Genomic DNA, 8,874 nt, shown 5'->3' with positions numbered 1-8,874 from the left:
TAATTGTGTGCCTTAGTAGAGATACAAATTTACAAGGGTTAAAATGCTGGGTAGAATTTGAATATTAACACTTTCCCTTTAGGAACACCTGTTTCTCCCAGTCTTTTTTTCTCTTTGTGAATACAATTGTTTTGTTTACACAGTTAAGACCCCAGTGATGGGAAATATTTTAAGCTAAAGAAAGAGTGGGATCAGGAAGACAGACTGATCCCATATATTTTCTTTCTCTCCCTTCCAAAATCCAACTGAAATGAGATAAAATATATTTTAAAATTATATTACTTACCTATTGTTGTGTAACAGATTACCCCAAAACATGGGGGCTTAACACAAGCAACACGTTTTTGAATCTCACAGTTTGTGTGAGTCAGAAATGAGGAGGCAGATTAGCTGCAACTTTCTGTTTTAGGATCACGCATGAAGCTGCAATCAAGATGCTGCTGGGGCTACTGTCATCTGAAGATTTCGCTGGGCTTGGGGGTCCACCCTCAAGTTCCTGGACACGGCTGTGGGAGGGGACCTCAGTCCCTCGTTGCACTGAACTCTTCACAGAGCTTTTTGAGTGTCCCTTTGACATGACACCTGGTTTCTCCCAGAGGGAGTAATCCCAGGGATAGGCAACAAGGCAGAAGCCACAGGTGTTTTTTTTCTTTTTCCCCCTTTTTTTTTTGAGACGGTGTCTTGCTCGGTCGCCCACACTGGAGTGCAGTGGCGCTATCTCGGCTCACTGCGAGCTCCACCCGCTGGGTTCACGCGAAGCCACAGGTCTTTTATGACGTAGGCTCAGAAGCCACATGCCATCATTTCTGCCATCTTTTATTAATCATACAGACTAACTTGGATCCAGTGTAGGAGATGATTACATAAGGGATATGGGCTATCTTGAAGTCCTGCTACCAAAAAGCTAAATCCAAAACAGCATAGTAAAAGGGAAATGGTAGCCATCAGAAGATCTTTTGAATGATAGAAAGCAAGTGGAATTATAGGATATTAGAAATAAAAATTAGAGTCCTGGATCTATAAACTTACAGATATTATCAAATTAATTCTCAGTGGAAAATGTATAGCTTCAATGTATTATGAGAAAACCTAAAAGATAAAAAATATATTATCTAAGTATTCAACTAAAGTAATTATAAAAACTTTTACTGGCCAGGTGCAGTGGCTCCTACCTGTATTCCTAGTGCTTTGGGAGGCCTGGTGGGAGGATCTCTTGAGCCCAAGAGTTCAAAGAAGCAGTAAGCTGTAATCACATCACTGCACTCTAGCCTGGGTGACAGAGCAAGACCTGTCTATTAAAAAAAAAAAAAAAGACAAAAAGTTCTTATTAACTTCTGCTTTTATCTGAAATCAGAGTTTCAGAAACATCTGTTTCTTTTAAAAAGTCAATAAAATTAGCAATCCTTTAAAAGTCTAATCAAGAACAAAAGAGAAAAGATACAAATAAAAACTAAAACCAGATGGCGGAATAATACTTTAAAATTATAAGAAAGTGCTGGGTATGGCAGCATGCGGCTGTAGTCCCGGGTACTCAGGAGGCTGAGGCGGGAGGATCACTCGAGCCCAGGAGTTCTAGGTTGCAGTGAGCTGTGATAGTGCCACTGCACTCCAACCTGCGTGACAGAGCAAGACCCTGTCCCTAAAATAAATAAATAAATAAGACAAATGAAAGAAAGACTGTGTATATCATTATGTTAATACATTTGAAAGTCTAGGTGAAATCAATTACTGTTCAGAAAACTATGAGTAGACAAGTTGTGGGTTGTACGTCTATAATCTCAGCTACTGGGGAGGCTGAGGCAGAAGAATTGCTTGAACCAGGGAGGCAGAGGTTGCAGTGAGCCGAGATGGCGCCACTGCACTCCAGTCTGGGTGATAGAGCGAGACTCCATCTGGAAAAAAAAAAATTCACATCTGAAAAAGAAAAAATTCACAACCCTAGAAGGATTTGAAGAAGTAGCAAAACACCGCCCCCACCCCCACCACACACACACACACCAAAAACTCACAGGAAAGAGCGCCGCGTTCACATGTGGTATAGCCTACCACCATTTTGAGGAAGATTCATTCATTTTACTCAGTAACTATTTATTGAACTCCTTTTATGTTTTAGGAGCTGGGGATACAGCAGTAAGCAAAAAGAAGTTCCTGCCTGCAAAGAGTCTTTATTTTACTTCAGTGAGCAGAATAATAAAGCTTTCTGATTCATTTTTCTTCTTTTTTCTTTTCTTTTTTTTTTTAAGGCAGGATCTTGCTCTGTCACCAAGCTAGAGTGCGGTGGCATGATCTTGACTCATTGCAACCTCCACCTCCTCAGTTCAAGCAATTCCCATGCCTCAGCCTCCTGAGTAACTGGGACTACAGCGCCACCTCACCCGGCTAATTTTTTGTATTTTAGTAGAGATGGAGTTTCACCGTGTTGGCCAGGATAGTCTCAATCTCCTGACCTCATGATCCCCCGGCCTTGGCCTCCCAAAGTGCTGGGATTCAAATCAACCTAACCCTGAAGACAAAACAAGACAAGCACAATCATATAAATCAGGAAGGAAAAAGGAAGAAGAAAGGAAGGGAGAGAGAGGTAAGAGAGGAAAAGGAAAGGGAAGGGAAAAGAAAGAATATAATGGAATTACGGACTAATCATTTTTTTTCAAACTCAAGGAATTTATTTTAAAACCACAGCTAACATCATACTTGACCATGAGACTAAATGCTTTCTCCATTAGATTAGACACAAAATATTGTGATATCACAGGTCTGTCTTTAATTCAAAATGAACTATCCAAATAATACTCAGAAATAGTGACAAAAAATAAAGGACACAAATGTAAATGACTCCCATGAGACAATGGTGTATGATAAACTTGACGTACTTACAAATTGACAACAGCTCTTCATTAGCAAAGAAAATGGAATAAAGAGTCATGTCAAAGCAGTAGTTTTCCCCATAATAAAGGAAAACGGAGTATACACAATGGGTTAGAAATGTCCAGAACTTGCCACATAACACCAATAAGAAAATCTCAGTTCATAAAGTCTCATTTTTATGTGGCCCATTAATGACAGAACAATTAAACACTCCATAAAAAATAAATTTCGATTCACCTATAGACCCAACACACTTTAAAATGGATGGAGAAAATTTTATTAACTGTATTGGGATAAAAATACTTCCCATTAAACCTCAGGTACCATGGCTTAAAGAGTATGTACAGAATTCTCAACACAACTTTTCCTTGCAAAAGAAGTAGAAATATGGCTGAGCAGGGTGGCTTACACCTGTAATCCCAGCCTTTGAGAGGCTGAGGTGGGCAGATCACTTGGGGTCACGAGTTCGAGACCAGCCTGGCCAACTTGGCAAAATCCCGTCTCTACTAACAATATAAAAATCAGCCAGGCGTGGTGGCAGGCGCCTGAAGTCCCAGCTATTTGGGAGGCCGAGACAGGAGAATCACTTGAACCCAGGAGGCAGAGGTTGCAATGAGCCAAGATAGCGCCACTGCACTCCAGACTGGGCAACAAAGCGAAACTCTGTCTCAAAAAAAAAAAAAAAAGTAGAAATCTATTGTCCAGAAATCCTCTTTAAAATGAGCCACTGATAAACACCATATATTGATAACTTTGTATAATAATTCATTCGTGTTGGAGTTTTGAACCTTTTATAATAATTAATTTACATCAGGTTTTCCAAAGTACTTACATTTGTAGGATTTCTTTCCAGTGGGATTTTTCACAAGATTTTTAAAGTAATTATTAAAATGGAAAACTTGCCCTTACTGCCACCAACATGGAGAATTTGTACCGTGTCCTGTTCTTAGCGCTCGAATGTCCCAACCTGAAGCTGAAGAAGCCGCCCTGGTTGCACATGCCATCGGCCATGACTGTGTATGCTCTGGTGGTGGTGTCTTACTTCCTCATCACTGAAGGAATAATTTATGATGTTATTGTTGAACCTCCAAGTGTTGCCTCTATGACTGATGAACACGGGCATCAGAGGCCAGTAGCTTTCTTGGCCTACAGAGTAAATGGACAATATATTATGGAAGGACTTGCATCCAGCTTCCTATTTACAATGGGAGGTTTAGGTTTCATAATCCTGGACCGATCGAATGCACCAAATATCCCAAAACTCAATAGATTTCTTCTTCTGTTCATTGGATTCGTCTGTGTCTTACTGAGTTTTTTCATGGCTAGAGTATTCATGAGAATGAAACTGCCGGGCTATCTGATGGGTTAGAGTGCCTTTGAGAAGAAATCAGTGGATACTGGATTTGCTCCTGTCAATGAAGTTTTAAAGGCTGTACCAATCCTCTAATATGAAATGTGGAAAAGAATGAAGAGCAGCAGTAAAAGAAATATCTAGTGAAAAAACAGGAAGCGTACTGAAGCTTGGACTAGAATTTCTTCTTGGTATTAAAGAGACAAGTTTATCACAGAATTTTTTTTCCTGCTGACCTATTGCTATACCAACAGTATTGAGTGGCATTTTCTTTTTAGTTTTTCATTTCTTAAAGAAAATATACTCCATATCTACAACTATAATACCAAATAAAGTGATTGTTTTTTACAACCTCCTAAACATTTTTTGGAGATGACATTTCTGATTTTCAGAAATTAACATAAAATCCAGAAGCAAGATTCCATAAGCTGAGAACTGTGGACAGCTGATCAGCTTTACCTATGGTGCTTTGCATTTAACTAGAGTGTGTGATGGTAGATTATTTCAGATATGTATGTAAGACTGTTTCCTGAACAGTAAGATGTATGAAAGGAGCAGAAATAAATACTTTTTCTAATAAAAAAAAATGAAAAACTTTCCCGTATTTTCCATACTACTAAGGCTTCCACCCAGCATTCATTCTTCTATTTTATAATGTTCATCTCCAACATGCATTGCACTGTGTCTTTGAATGGAGATGACAGCAAGGAAAGCATCCCCACATTCTGTATATTCATAGGATTTTTCTGCAGAGCCCTTCGCCATGTTAGAAAGCAACTGGGAAAATTAAATACTTTACCATATGTTTTACATTTAGGTGGTTTTTCTCCAATGTGAGTCCTTTTATGGTTTTGAATGGAACCGGGACATCTGAAGCCTTTATCACACTTTTTATATTCTTTGAATTGTTTGCCAGGGTGGGTCTCTTCATGTCTTCAAAGAAAACTGGGAAAATTGAATGCATTCCTACATTCTGTACATCCACAGGATTTCTCTCCTGTATAAATGACAGTCCTTTCTTTTTTCTTTTCTTTTCTTTTTTTTTTTTTTTTTTTTTTTTTTGGAGACAGAGTCTTGCTATGTTGCCCAGGCTGGAGTGCAGTGATGTGATCATGGCTCACATCTGTCAGCTTCAACCAATCTTCCTGCCTCCGTTTTCTGAGTACCTGAAACTACCAGCACATACCACCCCACCCAGTTAATTTTTTTTTCCTTTATTTTATTTTATTTTATATTTGACACAAGGTCTTGTTATGTTGCCCAGGCTGGTCGCAAACCGCTGGTCTCAGATGATCCTCCTGCCTCAGTCTCTCAAAGTACTGACTGCACTGGGCAAAATGAGTTATTTCCTGTAGTCAAAGGCAATTTTAAAAACTGAAGACTTGCCCACCTTATTTACAGTCACGGGGTTTTTCTTTAATGTGTTCTTTCACATCTTCCAAGAGAACTGCACCACCCAAAGGTCCTACCGCACCTTTTACATTCATAGCATTTTTCTCCAGTATGAGTTTTTTCATGTCTTCAAAAGGAACTGGGATAATTAAAGGTTCTGCCACATGTATTACATTCACAGGGTTTTTCTCCAATATGAGTTCTTTCATATGCTTGAAGGGACGTGGGACATCTAAAGACTTCACCACATTTTTTACATTCATGAAGGTTTCCTGCACTACGCATTTTTTGTGTCTTCAAAGGAAACTGGAACAATTGCGTCTTTTCCCATATTCCCTACACTCAAGAGATTTCTCGAGAACATGAATTCTGATTTCATATGTCCAAAGGTAAGTTTAAGAAATGAATGCTTTACCACAGTGTTTGCATTTGTAAGGGTTTTCTCCAGTGTGAGTTCTAACATGTATTTGAAAGGAACTAGTGCCAGGCGCATTGGCTCACATCTTTTAATCCCAGCACTTTGGGAGGCCGAGGCAGGTGGATCACCTGAGGTCAGCAGTTCAAGGCCAGTCTGACCTGGTTTCACTTGGTGAAACCCCATCTCTATTAAAAATACAAAAATTAGCCAGATATGGTGGTGCACACCTGTAATCCCAGCTACTTGGGAGGCTGAGGCAGGATAATTACTTGAACCCAGGAGGCAGAGGTTACAGTGAGCCAAGATTGTGCCACTGCACTCCAGCTTGGGTGACAGACTCAAAAAAAAAATTAAATTAAATTAAAAATTAAAAGGAAAGCAACTGGGGCAATCAAATATTTTTCCACAGTGTTTACATTCATAGCATTTTTCTCCAGTGTGAATGTTTTCATGTATTTGAAAGTAAAGGCCGGGTGTGGTGGCTCATGCCTGTAATCCCAGCACTTTGGGAGGCTGAGGCGGGCGGATCAGGAGGTCAGGAGATCGAGACCATCCTGGCTAACGCGGTGAAACCCCGTCTTTACTAATAATACAAAAAAATTTAGCCGGGCGTGGTGGCGGGCACCTGTAGTCCCAGCTACTCCGGAGGCTGAGGCAGGAGAATGGCGTGAACCCGGGAGGCGGAGCTTGCAGTGAGCCGAGATCGTGTCACTGCACTCCATCCTGGGCGACAGAGCGAGACTCCATCTCAAAAAAAAAAAAAAAAAAAGAAAAGAAAAGAAAGTAAATGAAAACAGTGAAGACTCTCACAATTTCTCTACATTTGTAGAACCTCTTTCCAGTGTGAGTTCATTGTGAAATAAATAGTGAAATTAAGGGCTTTGCCTCATAGCTTGCATTTATAACATCCCTTTCTAGTGGGTACTACCATGAGTCTTGGACCACTTCTGGGAGAAATGGAGGCTTTCCCACATTGTTTGTGTTCGTGAGGCTTTTCTCCATGTTCCCCAGCACATTCATATTGTTTGTGTTCAGAGTGAGCTCATGTAACTATGAAGGAATGAATGATGTACAAAGACTTTTCCACACACCCTAGCTTTGCACGGTTTTACTCCAGTACGAGTTTTTTCTTTTCTTTCTTTTTTCTTTTATTTATTTATTTATTTTTTGACAGAGTCTCGCTCTGTCACCCAGGCTGGAGTGCAGTGGTGCGATCTCGGCTCACTGCAAGCTCTGCCTCCCGGGTTTACGCCATTCTCCTGCCTCCGCCTCCGGAGTAGCTGGGACTACAGGCACCCGCCACCACGCCCGGCTAATTTTTTGTATTTTTAGTAGAGACGGGGTTTCACCGTGTTAGCCAGGATGGTCTCCATCTCCTGACCTCATGATCCACCCGCCTCGACCTCCCAAAGTGCTGGGATTACAGGCGTGAGCCACCGCGCCCGGCCTCCAGTACGAATTTTCTTGTTCAGATGACAATCTGCTTTCTAGCTGAGGGTTTCTCCACATTGACTCCTTCTTTACATCCACAGAGTGTCTCCACCATATGATTTCTTAGCTTTCTCCCAAGATTTTGGGACAGATTTTCAATGTCCTGGTCTTCCCATTTGATTACTACAAAGGCCAGATTCCTGAAGGCTTCCAGCATTGCATTTCTGTAGACATTCTTCCAGGAAGGTCCCAGCAAACCCACTCCTCGTGGGTGAAGTTCACAGCCACATTCTCAAAGCCCACTGAGTCCATTTCCAGCTTCCTGGTGTCCTGGCGTCCTCTATATGATTCAGGCAGCCACAGCAGGTCCCACACAACAGAAGTTGCAGTATCAGGGCCACCAGCGGCCTCCCAGAAGAACTGAAATCCCCTAATCTTATTTATAATCTTAAATGCAAAAATCATAAATAAGTTATTAGAAAATTGAATCCTATAATACATAATATATTATGATTAAAAAGTTCCATCCAGGCATGAAATAATAGTCCAAATTTTAAATGAATTAATTTTTTAAATGAATTTATGTAACTATGAAACAATATTAATAAACTAAAAGAAAAAATGTATATAACCAACTCAAAAGTGCTCAAGAAGGATTGACTGATTGATTGATTGATTGATTGATTTTTTTTTTTTTTTTTTTTTTTTTGAGACGGAGTCTCGCTCCGTCGCCCAGGCTGGAGTGCAGTGGCGTGATCTCTGCTCACTGCAAGCTCCGCCTCCCAGGTTCACGCCATTCTCCTGCCTCAGCCTCCTGAGTAGCTGGGACTACAGGTGCCTGCCACCACGCCCAGCTAATTTTTTGTATTTTTAGTAGAGACGGGGTTTCACTGTGTTAACCAGGATGGTCTGGATCTCCTGATCTCGTGATCCGCCCGCCTCCGCCTCCCAAAGTGCTGGGATTACAGGCATGAGCCACTGCGCCGGGCCAAGAAGGATTTAATAAAATTCAACATTTTATTCGAATTACAAACAACTCGTAAGTTAAAACTTTAGTAGCTCATAGTAGACATTTTTTAAAACTCTGCCCAGCACTCATTCACTCCTCTGTTGGGTTTTTAGGGAACCACCATGAGGTACACTGTATTTTGGGGCTCCCAATGAACCCCACCTCCCATACTCACACCTTTGTGTGTTTCTCTCACATTTACTCTGAACTTGGCCATGTGACCAGTTTGGGCCAAATTAATTTTTTAAAAACTTTTATTTTAGGTTCAGGGGTAATTGTACAGGTTTGTTATATAGATAAACTCATGTCACGAGGGATTATTGTACAAATTATTTCATGACCCAGGTACTAAGACTAGTACTCAATAGGTACTTTTTCTGATCCTCTCCCCCTGGCACCCTTCACCCT

The 8,874-nt window shown here is 40.7% G+C and overlaps 1 pseudogene; it reads left to right on the top strand.

Moving 5' to 3' along the window:
- The first annotated feature begins 3,772 nt into the window (after positions 1-3,772).
- LOC105479979 (oligosaccharyltransferase complex subunit OSTC pseudogene) lies at positions 3,773-4,421 on the top strand (annotated as a pseudogene).
- The last annotated feature ends 4,453 nt before the right edge of the window (positions 4,422-8,874 follow it).

The sequence above is a fragment of the Macaca nemestrina genome, chromosome 9, assembly GCF_043159975.1.
Source record: "Macaca nemestrina isolate mMacNem1 chromosome 9, mMacNem.hap1, whole genome shotgun sequence".
In the NCBI taxonomy this organism is placed as follows: domain Eukaryota; kingdom Metazoa; phylum Chordata; class Mammalia; order Primates; family Cercopithecidae; genus Macaca; species Macaca nemestrina.
Note: the sequence above shows the minus strand (reverse complement) of the source record. Positions and strands in the feature narration are given on the sequence as shown.